The sequence below is a fragment of the Myotis lucifugus genome, unplaced genomic scaffold, assembly GCF_000147115.1.
Source record: "Myotis lucifugus unplaced genomic scaffold, Myoluc2.0 scaffold_390, whole genome shotgun sequence".
NCBI classification, from domain to species: Eukaryota; Metazoa; Chordata; class Mammalia; order Chiroptera; family Vespertilionidae; genus Myotis; species Myotis lucifugus.
In genome coordinates this window covers 33,482-53,711 of record NW_005871438.1, presented here as the reverse complement: position 1 = coordinate 53,711, position 20,230 = coordinate 33,482, and the positions used below count along the sequence as shown (strand labels likewise).

Here is a 20,230-nt window from a genome sequence, read left to right as displayed (position 1 = left end):
TGCTGTGTTCAGGACCTCATCGTATGCATCACTTCATCTTGTAACTGAACAGGTAGGTTCGGCTGCCTGCAGCAATCAAAGCCAAACTTGTGAGAGAGGTCCTTCTGTAAAAGGAAAGAGATTTTATTTCAGGTGACATGACCCGGGAGAATGGTGGACCCCCGTCTCAAAGACCATCTTCTCTTGCTGCTCAAACTAAAGTTCTTACAGGAATAGGGAGGAGAAGGCTTTTATTTTTCTATCCTGTTATCTTGCTAGCTTTTGGCATGCTCAGGCCCTATCCATTCATCTTTCTAGCCTTTGGCTCACTCTGTATAAAAACCTCCCCGTGCACCATTTAGGCTGATGGAGGAGACTCCCTGGTGCTCCCTGACTATAGAGTCAGGGTCAGCAGGACCCGCCATCAGGAAGTCTGGAGATGCTGCGTCCCTCAGCCCACCTCCCGATGCTGGACACTGCATACCCCTGCCCCCACACATCCAGGGAAGCTGGTTGGCGTCCACAGGACACCCCTTGATCCTGGTGTGTCTGCATCCTCTGCACAGCCCCCATGTAGTCTGCCCCTCCAACTGACTGTCTACAGTGCAATCTGGCTATTGATTCATATCCTTCACTATACTTTATAACAAACCAGTAATCTAGTGGTAAACTGGTTTCCTGAGTTCTGTGAGCTGCTCTGGCAAATTTAATCAAATCCATAGAGGGAGTAGTGGGAACCTCTGATTTTTAGCTAGAAGCACAACCTGAACTTTTGATTGGCATTTGAAGTAGGGACAGTCTTGTGGAACTGAGCCTTTAATCTGTGGAATTTGATGGTATCTCTAGGCAGCTAGTGTCAGAGTTGAGTTGAATTGTGGGGCACCCTGCTAGTGTCAGAGAATTGTGTGGTGTGGGGAAAGAACCCACACATGGGAATTGGTGTCAGAATATTAGTGTAGTACATTATATTTTGTAATGGATGACTAATGAATGTAAAGTGCCAGATACCTGAATTCTTCCTTTCTTTCTCTTTCTTTCTTTCTTTCTTTCTTTCTTTCTTTCTTTCTTTCTTTCTTTCTTTCTTTCTTTCTCTTCCTTTCTTTCTTTCCTCCATCCCATCCATCAATCCATATAGTCATCTTTTGTATCTATCCATCTATCTATCTATCCATCCATGCATCTATCTATTCATTTTCATCCATCCATTTGATCAAAGCAGCCATAGTAGTAGTGATAATACTACTAGGATTGAGAATAGTAATTCATTGAATATTTACTATTCATTAAGTTATTTACATGGTCTTGCTCATTTAATTTTCATAATATTATGAAATAGGTAATCAATAACTACTAATTCCTCTAGTTGATTAAGTTAATAGGTAACTGGTTGAATATAGTTGATAAAAGGAAGAGAAGAGCATTTAGGTCTCTGATGGATAACGTATCATTACTAAGATACAGAAAGAAGAAACCACTCAGCAGGAAAGATGACAGGGGCTTTTGTACAAACTGACCTTGAAGGGCCCATGGGACACCCTTGTGGGGATTTCCAGTAGGCCCTTAGGAAGATGAACCTGACACTGTAAAGATATCTTAGCAAGAGGTAAGAATAAAGCAGGGTGTTGTTAGCATACAGGTAGCAATCGTACTATGAAAGAGATGGCCTAGAGAATATGAACTTGGGTTGAAAGTGGATGTTAAGATCTTGAATAGTATCTACATAAGAAGTGGGCTGAGGAAGAGGGGTCCACACTAGAAAGGATCAGTAGTTAGGCAACGACCAAAGGTATGGTTCTGGTGTTGTTAGAAGTCCCTCGAAGTTTAGATATATTTTTAGGGTTTTTAGAAGAAAAGGCTCTAGAACAGCAGTTCTCAACCTTGGCTGCACATTAGAATCACCTGGGAATCTTTTTAAAATTCTGATTTCTGGGCCTCATCCTCCGGAAATTCTGTTTCTTTGTTATGGGGTGGGGCCACACGGCAGCAGCAGGCAAGCAAGCTACCAAGGACAGGGGTGTAAAGCACCTCCTGCCAACCCAGAACCTCTTGGGTGGGGCCACAACATTAGTAACAAAGAAACAGAATTTCCGGAGGATGAGGCCCAGAAATCAGGATTTTAAAAAGATTCCCAGGTGATTCTAACGTGCAGCCAAGGTTGAGAACCACTGCTCTAGAATATTAAGTCAGGGAGAGGGGATCCAAGAAGAGGCATAGAACATGACTAGAGCCATGGGCCTGCGTTGTTCCAAGCCTTCCATGCAGCTGACTGGCATGATGTGCCTTCACAGTTACCGGCATGCCCACCTCGAAGTCTTGCAGAAGCCCTTTGGTACCACTCACTGTTGACGTAGAGTCATGCTTGGTTGTACAGACTTCTTTGTGGAGAGATATCACCGTGAAGATATATAATAGTGTGACCTGTTTTCAAAGGTGGGTAATTCAAACATTCTACTTTTTGTCAGCTTCAGACATGATAAGGAGAATCTCAGATTTGCAAATGTAGAAAAAGGAACATTTCAGATGAAAGAGAATCTCAGGGGTATACGTTTGCAGTCAAGGTACAGAGGAAACCCACTTTGTCCCCATCGGATACATTTCTTTGAAGTGAGGTACCTCTATTAAATGTCAGAACTTTCCATTTAGTAAATCAAAAGAAAGATCGAACTTTTCAATTACAGTATAGAAAGACTAGAACAAGGCCAAGAAGAAATAAAATGGTACATTTTTCTCCGAGACCTCTTTGAAGATGGCCCTTAGAAAAGAATGATACACTGAGAAAGAGGAAGCACACTGTGGAAAGAATATCAACCAGGAAGCCATATGCTATTCCTGTCTGCCAAAACCAGCCACGTAACTTTCTAGGGTTTAGTGCTCCCCTTTGTAAAATGAAAGAGGGGACTCCTTTTTTATCAATATTATGAATGATTATGTTAAAATATAAGCCTCTTGAGAATTGAAATTGTGTTTATTAATTGCTTCCTGTTATTTGTACCTTTTAAAAACTTTTTGTTGAAGTGTAACTACATACAGAAAAGTGCTCAAATTGTAAGTGCACAGTTCAATGAATTTTTACCAAGTGAATATGAATATAGTGTGTAATCATTACCAGTTAACAACAAATGGAACACTACCAACTGTTTGCTTTATCAGTTTTCAACTTATAGGGGATGCTCAATAAATAACAGTTCACTTAGACTATTAAGATGATCCAATCATCTCTTCTCACAACACTTTCTATACCTTGTTATTCAATTCATAGGGGAGAATTTATGCTGAATAATCTTTTATAATCTATTATCTTTTATAGTCTTAGGAAATCAGCAGATATTTGTTTTTTATTTTTTCTGTTACTATTTATCCCCTTTATGCCCTCACCCACCTTCCCCCACTCCTACTCGCTGCAATCACCACACTGTTATAGCAGATATTTGTCAAAAGAATACATGAATGCCTACCTGAGCCAACTATTATGGCTGAGTACCAAGACAATGAGGAAGGAAGAACTCTAACTAATATTGCTAGACTACATTTTACTGACTTTCGCTCACAATGTCTATTTCCTAGTACCAGGCCTCTATGTGGTGAGAGAAGCTCCCTAAGTTCCAGTGTCACTCTCTCTGGTCCAAAGTATAAAGAAAAATATAAAAGTCAACTTGCCCTGAGGCTCTAGGAAGAGTCTCCTTTCTTAAGAGAGGTAGTTTGCTCAAGATTAGATTCATGAGTTCTACATTCCAGTCCTGGTTCTGATGTGACTGCTTAGATTGCAAGGTCATAGACATAAGCTGACTGGATCTGTCATCTGTGAAAGGACAGAACTGGACAGTTGCCAGAACTCATTCCTGCTCCAACATTCCAACAACACACACTTTTTCACAGTTACTGGCTATCTCTAAGGATGTAGTCTGTGGCCATAGAGCTGATGAAAATAAACTGGGCCCTGTCCACAGCTTTATGAGTTGGCCGATCAATCCAACCAAAGCAGAGATTAATGCCTATCTAGAATGTGAATTGTTGCTTTGCAGAAGAGAGATTTAAACATTAAGAAAAAAAATTCCTGGGCAATCATATTGCTCTGCCATCCAGTAAAACGGACGGTTTCCATGAGTAATCCATCTATTACTCCAAGCCATCACTTTCTTCTTTCACCATCCTTTGTGCGTCAGAGTTTTTTCACTGACAAAAACAACTCCGATTGTGCAGTCTCGCCTACCTAACAACCATCCACCCACTCCATGTATAACCAATATTGGAATTGCAGTGATATTCCTTGGAAAGAATCCAGGCTTTGGCCCCTGTGGATGGACGCCTGGGACAAGTCACCACACATTTAGACCATCTCTGTTGGGGAAATTGGATATTTATAGATGTTCAGGAAGAGAAATTCACTGCAAATGCAGAATGATTCTCTAACTGCCGGGGCTGACCAGCGGACCCTGAACGGCGGATGAATGATTACTCTGACACATGTTTCTGTGAAAGAGAAGCTAAGAGACTACTTGGCTATAGTCACCAACTAGCCTCATTCACCTGCCTCCTTAGGCTTTTATTGTAACAACAGTTTGAACTAAAATTAACCTCTAGATATAATCAGTAGGGTAAGCATCTTTGAGAAAACACCTGCATCTGTAGTGTCTTTCAAACAAGGATGTTTAGGAGTCTAACATAAAGATTTTAGTCAAACACCCGGGGCTCAAACTTGTTTGGAAAAGTCAAGGCAGGGTCCCCCACCTCCGGCGAGGTCCCCCAAGGCCTCCGACCTTTCGGAGAAGCCTCCTTACAGACTTTCCAACCAACTCCTGCGCTTCCCCACACTATGCAGCAGTCAGACCTTGTAGAGGTGGCTAGTGCGACAATATGAGAAAGATTGGAAATGTTCTGCTTCTGCCTTTTAAACAACATATTTTAGCATGTATTAGTGAAGTTAGGCCATGGCAGTCGTTTCTCTTAAAGAGCAACTTTCCATCTATAACTTTTGTTGCTATCTTACAATTACAAATGGGCATGCTCTCACCTGGTTTCCCTTACTCTTCTAATTGCTGACGTTATGCCAAAAAACAAACAGAACAAAAAAAAAACACTCAGTTTCTTTCCCACACAGTTGTAGGTTCCTTTTTTCTTACTGTCTTGATGTTACCCTGTTCAGGCATTCAAGAAACAAGAGCCTGACAATTGAGAGATCTTATTTTATTTTTTTATTAAATTAAAGTTGTGGGGGTGACAAATTGAGGGATTTTAATTGTGGCATTATGATCAACTACACATGCATAAAGGAACAAAAATAGAATTTTCTATTCAATTTATGTTGATGACTAGGGTATAGGATTCTGAAGCACTTAGAAAACTGAACACATTTCCAATGCTAAAATATGATTTCCAGGTTATAAGTCCTTTGTACTTTCATAATTTGAGGTTCAAACTTCAGACCAGAAATTTTGAATACCTATTAGTGACAGGTGTCCATGAAATAATTTCCCTTTTATAGGGGCACACATAGAAAGTAGGGTCCTTCCTTTTTTAAAATAGTCTTTATGCATAGATTTTAGTTATGTAAAATATTTATCCCAAGTCTTCATAAAAAGCACTCACCCTAGTTATTGTTTTTTTAATTCTAAAAATAAATATGATGTGTATATTATTAGGCAGCTAAATGACTTGATATAAGTCTTAATATTTGACTAATTAAAAATAAATAAATATGTATAAAATTTAGTAAATAAAATCCAGACTCACTGGGCTTATGTAATGTTATATAGATTTGCTGACTTGATTTGTAGGAGAAACAATAGATTTTTTTTAACCCAATGAATGGATTTGATAAGAATATTTATAAGAATACAGAGGTATGTGTCCTAAAGAGGATATTTTTCTTCACCAGGTTACTCTATCACAAATCGGTTAGCACATTCTTCTCTCTCTGTCTCCTCTCAGGATTCTAGAAGGGTCTGTGGTATTGGCTTTCTGTTAATTGACAAGGGTAAGAGAACAACTTCTCTGGAGCTGCAGAAGCTGATGGGGAAAATTCTTTTGCAAAACTACCGAGTTACTAAGGTCACGTGACAAGTCAACCATGGAGCCATGGTTCAGAGTTTCTGGCTTTTGGGTTTCCACCCCTTTTTAAACCTAGGCATGAAATGGTGTGAGAACTACACACCCAGGGCTTGAGGGGGCTGTGGCTCAACACCACTGCCGTGTTCTGTTTCTTACGTCTCCTCAATATTGACTTAGGCTGTCAAAAGAATTTATATTGGAAAGAAACTCTGAAGAGGCAAATATTTAAATTCTCTCAACTCAGTAATATGAGACATGATATAAAATGAATTGTATGATTTTCAAAAGAGAGAATAGGTTGTATCAGTACATTGGCTGTAGATGGGCAGTAAGCATCTCTAGTAGATGATAATCCATGCTATTCATGTCTGTACGATAAAGAAAATCCATAAAGGCAATGTTGTTTAATTCCGAATACTTCCTGCAACATTGCTAGCTATTCTCTGATGAAATTAGAGCATGCCATTGTGATAACATATTTTCAATGACTATCATTTGTCATAATCATCTGTCTCTATTGTCTTGAGATCTGGAGTTTTTAAAGACTCGTGTTGCTCTCTCTCTCTCTATCTCTCTCTCTCTCTCTCTCCCTCCCTCCCTCCCTCCCTCTCTCTCTCAAGTGTATGGTTCAAATATGGCATCTCTAATGATAGCATGATGGAGTTCACTTTCAGTTTAGTTAGAAATCGATATGTTTTAGAAATGCTCTGCTAGATTTCTGCAAAATAGATAAATTGTTGTTTCTTATAACCAGTTCTTACCCACTGAGTTTTGTGAAGGACATGAAGTCTTTTTTTAGTGGTGGCAGCTCATCTGTCTGATCCCACTCACACAATGTGGCTGGAGAGTCATGCGCAGTTCCAACAGCGTAACCCCTGTCCAGTGCCCTTTACTCCAGAGAGCTTCCCAACCACAGTGCTGCAAAGGAATCCCTTTTCTTGAAATAAAGTAAGACAACGTTACTCTTTCACCTCACAAAAAACTAGGTCCAACTATTGTGGAAAGAAAGCACTGACAAAGAAAGCACTGAAATTGTGGAAGACAAATTGAAGTGGCTCCCCTGGTCCCAGCAATTGCCCAGTGGCCCTGACTGTGTTAGTCCATCCACTCCACTCCTTCATCCACTCCCCTCCTCTCTCAGGGGGTCCAAGTTGCCCCCTCAGTCACACAGTTGATCTAAAGGTAGGTATCTGACATAGGGAGGCTAATCTTTAGACCTCAGGTATACCTGGCCGCAGTCATTGGCCCAGGCGTACACATATGATCCACCGCAGACCAATCAACTTTCCCTTGGAAGCTTCCACACTGGAATTTTCAGGAAAAAATCTTCTCCTATTGGGTTGTGAGATTGTTAGGATGTGAGCCTACAGATGAAGTGAGAACAGAGAAAAGAGAGAGTCCTGAGGCCATCTGAGTCCTTCAAATTGCCTGTGCCCTACCTTCCTAAGCGTGGTTGTTCAGCTCTTCCTTCCTATCAATCATTTTTCTTTTTAAATTCCCTCAAATGAGATTCTATCACTTGCACTCGAGAAAGTCCTGAGTTGAGCACACATCGAAAAGAGTACTTTACAATATCACTTTTAGTGGCTAGTAGCATCCTGTGATTTACAGGTTTTTTTCAAATAATCCTCTATTATTGGACATTTAAATTGCTTAAAGTCTTCCTGTCTCATAAATAATATTGTGGCAAACATCCTGATTCATGAAATGATGTCCATATCTCTGAATGTTTCATTACGCTTGCTCCTAAAACTGTGTGCACTTTGAAAGCTTCTGATACGTTATCGCCAGATTTCCATGTCACGCAGTTATATTTAAATGTGTATTTCCAGCAGCAGCAGTTCACGAAAATGTCTGGGTTTTTCTCATTGTCACCAACCTCAGGATATGATACTCAGTTTCGTTCATATGTTTCTCAGTTTCACAGGCAAAAAGTGCTGCCTCATTGTGTTTTTGTAGTTTGCACTTCTTGGGAAAACAGGTCATTCTTATAAAGAAGCCGTGGATGGCCATCGCGCTTTAGCGTCACGCTCATGGCGCTCTTATCACCCACCGCCCCGACTGCTGACCGACTCCCTATCAAAGTGCTCACAGTTTCCTGCCTTCGCAGGGTTTTGTCAAAACATCACGTTGCCTCTTTTCAGCCAAAATACCAGCAGCCTTCTTCATTCGGGGAGGGGAGGAAGATAAATCATCAAGTAAACATCCCAAGAGATGGTAGGAGGCAGCAGGAACATATTGCTTTATTTTGTTTCCTTTTGTTAAGTTTAGACTTAGTGACTGAAGGGAATGGGGAAGTCCTTTACCTGCTGGGAGACTGACTCTAAGGGGGCTTTTTTTTTTTTTTACTCAGGTTGCTGTTGATTTTTTTTTTTTTAAATGCACTCAAGCAGTTTGTCTTTTCATATGGAGTTTGGAAGGACCTTGAATTTCGCAGAGGCACTTTTCAGGCCTCTTCCACGTCATCCTTTCCCAAAGCATTTGCAATGCTTGACCGCCCAGCGCTCCTCACAACAGACTGAATGGCACACTGTCCGTCTTTCCTCTGTAGTGGTTCCAAACAGGGTGCATTTGCTCTCATCTTTTCCTCCCCTTCCATTAGGACAGACTCAAACTAGCATTACATTGTCAGAATTTGAATGTAGTGAACCCTGGGGTTCTCATCAAGGGGCCCCGGTGAACGCAGGCCATGTCTCGTAATTAAAGGCTTGAAGGAGCAACCTTTAGAGCACAGACTCTTGACTTCTGTTGTCCGGGGCGGAAAGCCCTCTGTGCACATGTGGTGTGAGTGTGAGTGTGATGTGGCCAAAGAGTTCGCTGATGCCCGAGATTTTTCACTGTCAGTTCAGGAAAAGAAAGAAGGGGAGGCACAATTTTCATTTTATTTCTAGATTAGGGATGTGTTGGCCTGGTTTTCAGTGGTCTGAAAATGATGATGTGCAAATTTTTTAATGTAGTAGGGTCTACATTAATATATCATTATTACTGATGTAATAAGCTTAAAAATTGAGGCACCAGGCTCCCACGTCTTTCTTTCACAAACTACTTCCCTTCTCTTTCTGGATTTTATCCTGATTCCCTCTAGTTCCTCCCTGACTAATGGGACCAGATGGTAGTGTTAATAACTGACATTTCCTGATGCCGGTTCTGAGCCAGAGTATATATAAGTGAGGTACAAAAGGGTGGACTAATTTGCTGTGAGGCACTAGTTCAGAAGTGGTGGCGCCTAGATTTGAACCCATTTTGTCAAGCTCCAAAGCTATAATCTTAACCACTGTGCAATGCTGTTTCCCAGTAGGCCTGTGGTTTTCAAACGTTTTAAGTGATATCTTCCATAAAACCTCAAAAGCGGAGCTGTTCTGGGCAGGGCAGGGAGGGAGCCCCGGTATCGCCACTTTGCCTCATCTACAAGCCAGGTCGGCCCACGGTGCTTTCACACAACCCCGAGCTACATGCAGTCACCCCCGGATTAGACACAACCGTGAAGGAGCAACACCCACGTTGCCTCCTCTCCAGAGTCTCTGGATGAGTATCAACTGGTCACTGTCCGCAGAGCCAGAGGCCCAAGAGCATGACTCACAGCTTAAGCAGCAGTTCCAACAGCCAAAGTGCCAGCAGAGCTGCCCTGTTTTAACACTTCCTTTGAGGGCCACAGTGACGTTATCGGGAGAGAAGCAGTTTCTGCACTTCCTCTGTCCTGACCCACATCGCATTTCCAATAGACATAATAAGGTAGGAGCCTGTGGGCCTCATTTTTGAGCACCACCACCACTACCATTGCCAAGTCGATTACTATTCATTTGTATCATTTTCCTGAAGTTCAACATAATGGTCAAGAGAGGAGTTTGGTATGGGCAGGTCTGGCTTTCCATTCTGGCCCTGCAGAATCCTGAGTGGGCTTAGACCAGCCGTGGGCAAACTACGGCCCGCGGGCTGGATCCGGCCCGTTTGAAATGAATAAAACTAAAAAAAAAAAGACCGTACCCTTTTATGTAATGATGTTTACTTTGAATTTATATTAGTTCACACAAACACTCCATCCATGCTTTTGTTCCGGCCCTCCGGTCCAGTTTAAGAACCCATTGTGGCCCTCGAGTCAAAAAGTTTGCCCACCCCTGGCTTAGACCGTCTATTTAATTAAGATTCTATTTTTTCATCTAGAAAATAAGATCAGTAAAAACCCAGCACAGTATCTATCACAGCAAAAGTTAGCTGTTAATGTTAATATTGTAAGTTAACCAAACTTATATTCTTCTAGTTATAAGAAAATGATAAGAATCGGTGTTTTCAAAAACCTTATTAATATATACGATTACCTAATTATTAAAAGATGGAGCCATGAAACTTTTTGCTTTGTTTTGTTCTAGTTTCCTTCTGATTTTTTTTAATTATCACCACAATATGTCTAGTTAACATCCATCACCACACACAGTTACAAATGTTTTTCTTCTTATGAGAACTTCTAAGATCTACTCTCTTAGCATTATGCAATGCACAGATGGTGACTATAGTTAATAATAATACTGTATTTGAAAGTTGCATTTGAATTTTAAGTGAGTTCCTTTCTCAGATATGTAACATCATGCAATATAAGATGTGCTCCATTTTCCTGTCGATCAGATGTGTGTTGCAATGACAGATGTTAGGTGATCAGGATTTGGATGGATTTATTATCTATGATAGCTAAGTCCCAGGGTTTTAAGAGAATGTGGAAACTCCTTCTCACCCCTCTCAGCCAAATGAAATCCAGAGTTATGAAACTCAAGTCCTCTATTTGGCCGGTTTGAGAATCATTAATGCATCCTGAGTGTGTAGCCATGTCTGCCAGTGGTAGCAAATGTGCTTTTAGGTCTTTAATGCTCCAGAGATAACCAATGCTGTAATAGAATCTGAAATGTCAGTTTTCCAGTGAAGAATATTACTTTTCATTGCCACTTGCCTCCTGAAATATCTCAGTCCCTTCACACTGGAGAACCAGTGTGTTTGTAGTACCCACAATTTGTTACTGAATTTCAGTTGTTGGGTTAGGTGTGCTCGAAAGGCGTGTGAGCTCAGAGTCATGGCTGCATCACCTAATTGGCCCCAGTAGCATTTATCATAAGTTAAATGGGAGAAGAGGTTTTATTTTGACTGTAGGAGTAAAAATAATAGTGCATACCCGATCTGAGCAGATGAGAATCAGGGGTGAACATGCAGAAGAAACAGATGGTGATGAGTAAAGAGAAACAGGCTGGAAGTTTTTCATAAGAAACGACTTAAGAACACTGGTGATTTGAATTCATTTAAAAGGCCCATCTGAAAGAGGTTTCACTTGTTAATCTCTATGGTGGAAATGGGGTTCAAGATTCTGAGCAAGTTTTGAGAACTTTTGACTACAGTAAAGTATAAATTACTATAATCAAACATGTGTATTGATTTTTTTAAAAAACAGATTTAAAAAAAACATTTTCAAATACTTTAATCTGCTGGGAAATACTCCTGAAAAATGGCCAGTCAGCAAGCAGCGTGAGGCTTTTCTATTTTCTAGGGTCAGCACCCTCTTCCGAGCCCACCTGCTTGGCAGCTGGTCATGGACATGTGGGTAGGTTCCAGTTTGAGGGCTATTACAAATAAAGCTGATATGAATGTCTATAACAGACCTTTATAATAGCATATACTTTCTTCTCTCTTGGGTAAATATCTAGGAGTGAATGGCTGGACTATATGCGTATTTAACTTTCTAAGAAACTGTCCAACTGTTTTCTGAAGTGACTTTTTTTTTATATCCCCACCAGCAGTGTGTGAATTCCAGTGTCTCACTGTGCTGTTAATTCGTACTTCCCTAATGGTTAGAGTGCTTGTTCGACAGTCGTATGTCTTCTTTAGAGATATGTCTATTTAAGTAGTTTGCCAGTTTTTGCTTTAGATCTTTTACCCCTTTCAGGATCTTACAGATTCTAATACAAACAGTTCAGTCCCCTAATATCAGGGCTCCAATGTAGTCGAATGAACCAGACAGGGAACAGTGTTCATATCACACTCTATCTTCTCTCTTTCCTGCTACCTCTGACTCAATCAAACTTCTTCTCCAGGCCACCCACCCTCACCCCTTACAAAGCAAAGGCCTTCATGCTCATCAGCCAAAGACAACAAATATTTGACAGGGGCAGAGAGAGAAGAGTAGGTATTTTAAACATTAGCAATATCTAGTGGCAAAAACAGACAGCCTGTGTGCCCTGTTCTATAGCTGCTGGCCCTTGTTAGGCAGGTCATGTGGACACTCTGACATTCGGAGCACAGAGGTTGTCAGGTCTGGAGCCTCAATTGGATGTCTCATTGAGGAGTTGTTCTTAGATCCACTAACGAGAGTGAAAGCCACGCTCCCTGGGCGATTTGTCATTCCTCGTTGGCAGTCTAGAATAAGTACACTACGGTAGCCTTTTACATCGAACCCTACATTTCCCACACTTAAGAAGGTACAACCACTCTAAGTCAGACACAGCTGTAGATGACTTCCGTCTCCCACTCCTCCTCCAGGCTTCCGCCAACACAGTGGTTCAGCAGAGTCTCATTTCCTTTGGTGTCCTGGACCTTCCTTTTCACTGTATTTATAAAACATTTATTAGAGAATAATTTATTCCTCAGGCACATTAATGGAGTCCAGATTCTGTTTGTACAATATGGACAGACAGATGTGCAGGGCTTTGTGTTACTTTTCGATGAGCAATGCTGTTTACACAAAATTTTCCTGAGACCACCCAACTCCGTTCACATGTAGTCTTCAGCTACTTCCAAGCCCTGGCCTCCAGAGGAAACGAAAAAATTTAATAACTCAGAGCCCCACCCAGTTTTGAAGACATGACTTAATACTGAAGGAATTTGCAAGCATGCACTGCCAATCAACATGCCTACATCAGATAAACCATCTTTTCTTATTCTTTAAAATAGAAGGTGGCTCTAGAAGCATTCTACTCTGTGACCTCCTTATATATTACTCATTTTCATTAGATCCCTCAAGAAGGTTGAGCAGAGATTAAATCTAAAAAATAATAATAGTAGATGAAACATTTGATATTTGGCCCTCCTCAAGTCTTCTGCTTTCTGTATATTTCACATAAGTTGCCTTTCCCCCTAGCTCTGTATTATGTCTAAAGACATTGCTAATACTTTTTTTGCACATAAAAGTTTCCTACATTTTTTATAGTATTTGCACATATTGGCAGTTTGTTTGCTCTTCACACAAACTTTGAAAAGCAAGTAAGACAATTAGTAGTATCTCCATTCTCGAGATAAGTCGATTACAAATTAGGCAAGTTTGCCAAGGTGTCTCAGTGAGTAATTGGTTAAGGCAGTTATTATTATCAACCAAATGATCATAATCATTTCTTTTTTTCTTGTATGATCACGTTTAATCGAAAACTGTTACCTATTTTTAAATTTGGTTGTTTTGAATTACATAGGCATACCACTATAGATGTATAACAAATATGTTATGTTGTCACTTCGGTTCACCAAGATGTAAGGATACATCAGTGCCTGTTATTTCTAAGCCCTATTTGAATTTTAGTCAGTGATTTGCATAGAAAATGTGAGTCAGGAAATAATATTCTAGATTTCTTTTGTAAATACTGATCAATTTTACTTATATCAATGACTTGCAGTTACTCATATAACCAAAATAAAGTGAAGTAGGGCTTGATAGAGTGGAAAAATCATTTCAATAAAAGTTAAGACACCTGGTGTTCTGCTTGGCTGTCATTGATTCACTCCCATGTCTTCTCCCTTCTCATATATAGATAATAAAAGAGGAAAATTAAATTCAATAAATATTTATCAAGGGCCTACTGTGGGCGAAGCATTTTACATATAACATTTAATTTAAACCTCACAACAATTCTAACAGGAGGGTGTTGTTGTCCCCATTTTATAGATGAGGTGACCATTATCAGGGAATGTAAAGAAGGAACAAGGCAGGGTCTGAGCTCCTTTCCTTAACACACCATGTTCCTTTCTGCATACAAGGCCCAGCTCAGTGCTGGGGAACCTATAAAGGTGTATGACATAAAGTCCCTATCCTTAAGTTGATTTCAAAATAGTAGAATTGAACAGATTCAGAGATAATGAGTGAGGAATAGTCAGTAGAATAAGGAAGAAGCAGGTGGGGCATAAGCTGGCATAAACACAAAGGAAGTGCATTGGTGGAAGAGATCCGTTCTGGCTAACTGTGGTGGTGGGGTGAGCATCGGGTGATGATTTATAATGAAAGTCAACCTTCATTTGTATATCTAAAGAAGACTATAATTTTGAGAGGCAGAGATGTGGCAGAAAGCATTCTTGGTAGAAAGAACATTGTAAGATACAAAGGTGATAAAATGCAGGGTGTGCCCTGGACTTAGCCAACAAGTTGGCATGAGTGGAACGTAGACCCTGGCGACTCTGCTTGTGGCCTATGGGACCTGCCCCATCGCCATCGCCTGGGAACTTGTCAGAAATGCAGACTCTCAGGCCCCACCCAAGACAGGATCGCAGTCTGCATGGTGAAGAGGAAATATAGTAGCAAGTCACACAGAAAGGTAGATTTTGATCAGACCCGAGAGAAAAGCTGTTGAACATATGGGTAGGTGGAGGCTTGGGAGCAAGACAGAAGGTTAATCTCTGCTCAGCATTCAGCTCCATCACTTTCCAACCTAGAGGCCTTGAACAAAGTTACTTAACACGTTAAGCGCCATATCAGTCACCGGTGATTGACACTATACTTTCCGTCCGGAAGACAAATCAGGCTGTTAACAAAGTTACTTAAATGGGAGTGATAACAGTACTGTTACCTCATAGGATTTTTTAATGGGCTTTATTTTTTAGAGAACCTTTAGGTTCACAGCTAAATTGTGTGTTGCCCGCCTCCCCGCTCACCGCCCTATCAGCATCCTGCACCAGAGTGGTACATGTGTTACAACTGATGAACCTACATTGACTCATCATTATCACCCAAAGTCCACAGTTTACCTTCAGGTTCGCTCTTGGTGTACATTCCATGCACCGGGCCTCTAGTATAGAGCAAATGTACAATGCTCTGTATCCATCATTGCATGCTCATAGAGTATTTTAATGCTCTAAAGGTCATCTGTGCTCCACTTACTTATCCTTTCCTCCCCCAATCCCTGGCAACCACTGATCTTTTTGCTGTCTATAGTTTTGCCTTTTCCAGAATGTCATATAGTTGGGATCATATAGTAGTCAGCCTTTTCAGATTGAATGCTTCCACTTAGTAGTATGCATTTAAGGTTCCTCCATGTCTTTTCATGGCCTCGTAGCTCATTTCTTTTTAGCACTGACTAATATTCTGTTGTCTGAATGTATCACAGTTTATTTATCCATTTACCTACTGAAGGACATCTTGGTTTCTTCCAAGTCCTGGCAGTTATGAATGAAACTGCTATAAATATCCATGTGCAAGTTTTTGTATGGACGTGAGTTTTTAATTCCTGGGGGAGATGCCAAGGAGCATGATTTCTAGATCAGACCTTTTAAAAAATTGTTAGGATTCATGTAACTAATGTCCTCAGCATCGTATCTGGCACTTAGTGAATGGTTCTCAAAGTCAGGCTTGCCCCTAATATTTAAGGGGCTCAGGGCAAGAGCCCAAATGCAGATCCACATACCATAGGACTGAAGAGTTAACTTTAAAATTTAAATATTTAACTTTAAAACTTTGCAGCTTTAGCCCTGGCTGATGTGGCTCAGTTTGTTGAGTGTCAGCCCGTGCACCAAAAGACCACTGGTTCTATTCCTAGTCAGGGCACGTGCCCATATTGCAGGCTCCATCCCCTGTAGGGGGCATGCAGGAGGCAGCCAGTCAATGTTCTGCTCTCACATAGATGTTTCTCTCTCTTCTTCCCTCATTTCCTCTCTCTCTCAAAATCAATAAAAATATTAAACACACACACACACACACACACACACACACACAACAAACAAAAAAACAAAAAAACAAAAACAATTTACATGCAGCTTTGTCCATGATCAGCTCACATTTCTACCCAGATCACCTGAGCTGGAGACTGAAGGGGCCGTGCTCATCCCTGCAGCCTGCAAACCTGAGCAGAGGATGTGTCTGCTGGGCAGGGCAGAGAATATGCTGGGCCCCGAACCAGCTCCTGGGTGGTGACTGAGCCTGCCTGAACCCTGCACGGGACCGGCCCAGTTAAACTCTTCAGGGATCTGGGGCAGCTAGGTTCTTCTCCTTGCATACCTTTCCAACTCAGATGCTTTCTTCCAACTCAAACTGTACCTTCTGAGCAGAGAGGCATAAGGAACACAGTTATCTGGGCAGTCTGGTCTCTTATTCACCTGCCTGGATGATTTAGGGTGGCCAACTTGAAAAATCTTAGCCACTCTTTGGTATCCCAAGGTAACTGGTTTTCTCCACCACCACTCTCCCCACCACAAGTTAGCCCTGTAATGGACAGGGGGCAGGGGGCAAGGGCCAGGTCAGCATATATGTGCTTATTGTCTAATTCCCATTATCTCAAAGTGTTGTAGAACTTTCCAGAAAACTTCCTTATAAAACCAGCAAGAAAAAAGCAAATGTCTCTGTGCTTCAGTATTTGTGATATTCAGGCCCCTCCTGCCTGGCTGTCAGATTGGTCCTGCCCATTGTGATGACAAAATTTGACTTTATTTTCAGAACATGGGCATCCCCCAAAAATATTTTGAGCTGAAAAGTGACACCATATAACAGAACTTTTGGGTCCCGTGGGAATGAAGATAGGTCTAGTTTAATGCCAAAAGGCAGTGGGTGTTCTAGAGGTTTCCCCAGCGTGGGATCTGCCACCAGTTCCCTCCCTCGGCCCTTCCTGGTCACCCTCCCATCCCCCAGCAATCCCAACAAAGGTTCAGGAAATCTGGTTTAAGGTATCATTACTGTTGAACAATTTTTATTGGGTTATTTTTTTTAAGTTATGAGTTTTTCCTGCTTTTTTTTTTTAAGGGGAAAAAAACATGTGGAGAAAATAGACTTTCAAGAAAAAGTCATCACTGATAAAGTGGTGGTGATACACATTTTAAAACACAGATTGTACTGAGGTCTCCTGGGCCATCAGATGTGTCAAGAGGCCCAGCTTGTTTGTCCTTCTGATCCCATAATTTAAAAACATAATTTAAACCAAAACAAGTCCATACCAATATTCAAAACAGAAGGATATCCTGCTTCGAGGTGGCAAACGGAGTTCATGTAAACCAAAGTCACTGAATCTGATTTCAAACTGAGTTTCCTCTTTCCTGGGGTCTGTTATAACTAAACCAAAGTAAAGGTCTCTTTTATTCTCCACCCCCCTCCCTTTTTCTTTTTTCTTTTTCTTTTTTCTTCTTTCTTTTCTCTCTCTCTTTGTGTGTGTGTGTGTGTGTGTGTGTGTGTGTGTGTGTGTGTGAGAGAGAGAGTGTGTGTGTGACCATGCATTATTCCTTCTAGCCTGTAGCTTCTTCATATGATTGTGGTCCCTTATTCTGACCCATATCCCTTTATCTTTCATAAGAAAAGTGCCTTTCTCTGTTGGGTGGAGATTACTCTTAGCTAACCCATACCCCTCTTAGAGACTGGGTGGAGTAGAATACCAATCACAACAGAGTAATAAATCATTATCAATAAACAGAAAGCCACATTGTGTTAAATAAAGTCACTTCATGTTTGTAAAATTAGACACACCACATTCAGGAAGTGCAAAATATATCTGTACTTTTAAGTGAGCTGGATTGTACATGCCAACATATATATTTTTTCCTGGTTAAAATGCTTTGAAAATATCCTTTACTAATCATTAAATGAATTACTGATATTAAAACATCTTAATGCAATTTTTCATATTTTTAGTGTTCAGAATTCACATGGCTTCTTGCACTTAAGTGTTAAAAATATTGAGGAGGCTGTTTGGGAACTGAGATAATAAAATAATAATCATGAGAATAAGAAAAATATAGTTTGGGTGGGTATCACTCAGACATAACAAAGGAAGGTCGGTATTTTTTTAGTCTTCCCAACTTCTGTGTTACTCAAATTAGCTTCACTTATGTCCTCCCACTTGAGTTTCACAGAAATTTTTCATATGTGTTAGTGTGTAATTATTTTTTTCTCTGTCTGCCATTGGGCAGTAAGCTTCTGAGCAGCCAGAGAAAGAACTTAAAGCAAGGAAAACTAAGTGTTGCCTGAGAACACTTCATGCCTAAAATGGGTAGGAGAAGAAGTATTAAAACTATAGCCAACAGCCTTAGCTGGTTTGGCTCAGTGGATAGAGCATTGGACCTCGGACTGAAGGATCTAGTGTTTGATTCCTTTCAAGGGCACATACCTAGGTTGCAGGCTCGATCCCTGGCTCTGGTTGGGGTATATGTGGGAGGCAGCCAATCAATGTGTCTCTCACATCACTGTTTTTCTCTCTGTCTCTCCCCCCTCCCTTCCACTCTCTTTAAAAATCAATGAAAAAATATATATCACATGTCCTCAGGTGCTTAAATATCTGACATCTCAGCAAACACTGGATGCCACAATAAGAATGAAAATAAGGCTGCTATGCTAAAAGACTTTTCATTCCATTGGCAATTGCTACATTCTCAGAAAATTTCAGTTGGGCATGGCCTATTGACATGCAGATATGCATAGAATGTTACTGGGGTGCAGATGAAGTCCCAGAGACTCCAGAAAAGCTTCCTAAAAGAGATGATGCCTGAACTTGAAACCGGACAACCAATGGGTCCAGGCTGCCAGTCACTACTTGAGCCAATTAAAAACAGAGACAGGGTTGAATCATGTATGAGTGTTTATTCCAATAATGCCAGCAGTATGGGAGAGCAACAGGTCATCCACGAAAATCTGCTCTGTACCGCTCCCCATAAGCCATATGGGGTAAAAAGACAAGGATTACATGGGGAAGTAGGCAAAAGGAATAAGAATGGGTATGCAAAATAAAAATGAGTATGCAGGCATGGGGATGTAAGCAAAAGGAATAAAAATAAGTATAATGGTTACAGGTTAAAGGCAATGCAGGCTGAGAGTTTGCAAAGGGTGAGCGCCAAAGTTGTTAATCTTTCCATGATAATAGGAAGTTCTCGGATGAGAATTGATCACATTCCCACATCCCAGGGCATACAATTCCCCGCCAGACCAGAATATGCTTTCTTTAATCAGAACAAAACAATCACGGTTAACAGAACATGATTAATATTTCTTATTACTATACCTAGTCTCTGCTATTCCATTTCTGCCCCTAACAAACTTAGTCTTGAAGAAAGAGTAAGAATTATCCTTGTGAAGAAAGATAGAGAGTTGCAATATTATGCAAATTATGCCCATCAAATGGTCCACTTTAAAGCTTTAGACACCACAGCATGGGAACTGGGGAACCCCCAAAAAGCACACAAACAAAGTCATTTTTAACCAAGGCTTTCACCACAAAACAGAGTGGCAATGGCAGGATATGAGTCCTCCTTAAATACATGCCTCATGGGTTGCAATCAGCCTCAGTCACCCCAACCACAGAGCTCATGGCATATATGTATTAGTGATGTGCTGAGTGAACTGAACCAAGAGTACATCACAGCCAATGTTAGAAAACTCAGGTAGAGCCCTAACCGGTTTGGCTCAGTGGATAGAGCATCGGCCTGCGGACTCAAGGGTCCCAGGTTCAATTCCCGTCAGGGGCATGTACCTTGGTTGTGGGCACATCCCCAGGAGGGGGTGTGCAGGAGGCAGCTGATCGATGTTTCTCTCTCACCGATGTTTCTAACTCTCTATCCCTCTTCCTTCCTCTCTGTAAAAAATCAATAAAATATATTTTTAAAAAAAGAAAACTCAGGTAGATGTGCAAGTTTCTTAAGACTAGAGAGGTAGATGGTGAGAACACAGGACATACTTTATGTTCTGTTTATTATTATACTAGTGACCCTGGGCCCAAAATTCATGCATGGAGGGTGGGGGGGTGTCCCTTAGCCCAGCCTGCACCCTCCCCAATCTGGGACCCCTCGGGGGATGTCCAACTGCCGGTTTAGGCCGGTTCCTTGTGGGATCGGGCCTAAACCGGCAGTCGGACATCCCTCTCGCAATCCGGGACTGCTGGCTCCTAACTGCTCACCTGCCTGCCTGCCCAATTACCCCTAACCACTCTGCCTGCCAGCCTGCTTGCCCACAACTGCCCACCCCCCGCCAGCCTGATCGTCCCCAACTGCCCTCCCCTGT

General features: G+C 41.2%; 1 protein-coding gene across 1 annotated transcript in view; it reads left to right on the top strand.

The window, feature by feature from the left end:
- Positions 1–20,230, top strand: part of PRTFDC1 (phosphoribosyl transferase domain containing 1) — a gene marked incomplete at its 3' end in the record, with an annotated part of 95,167 nt that overhangs the window by 43,743 nt on the left and 31,194 nt on the right.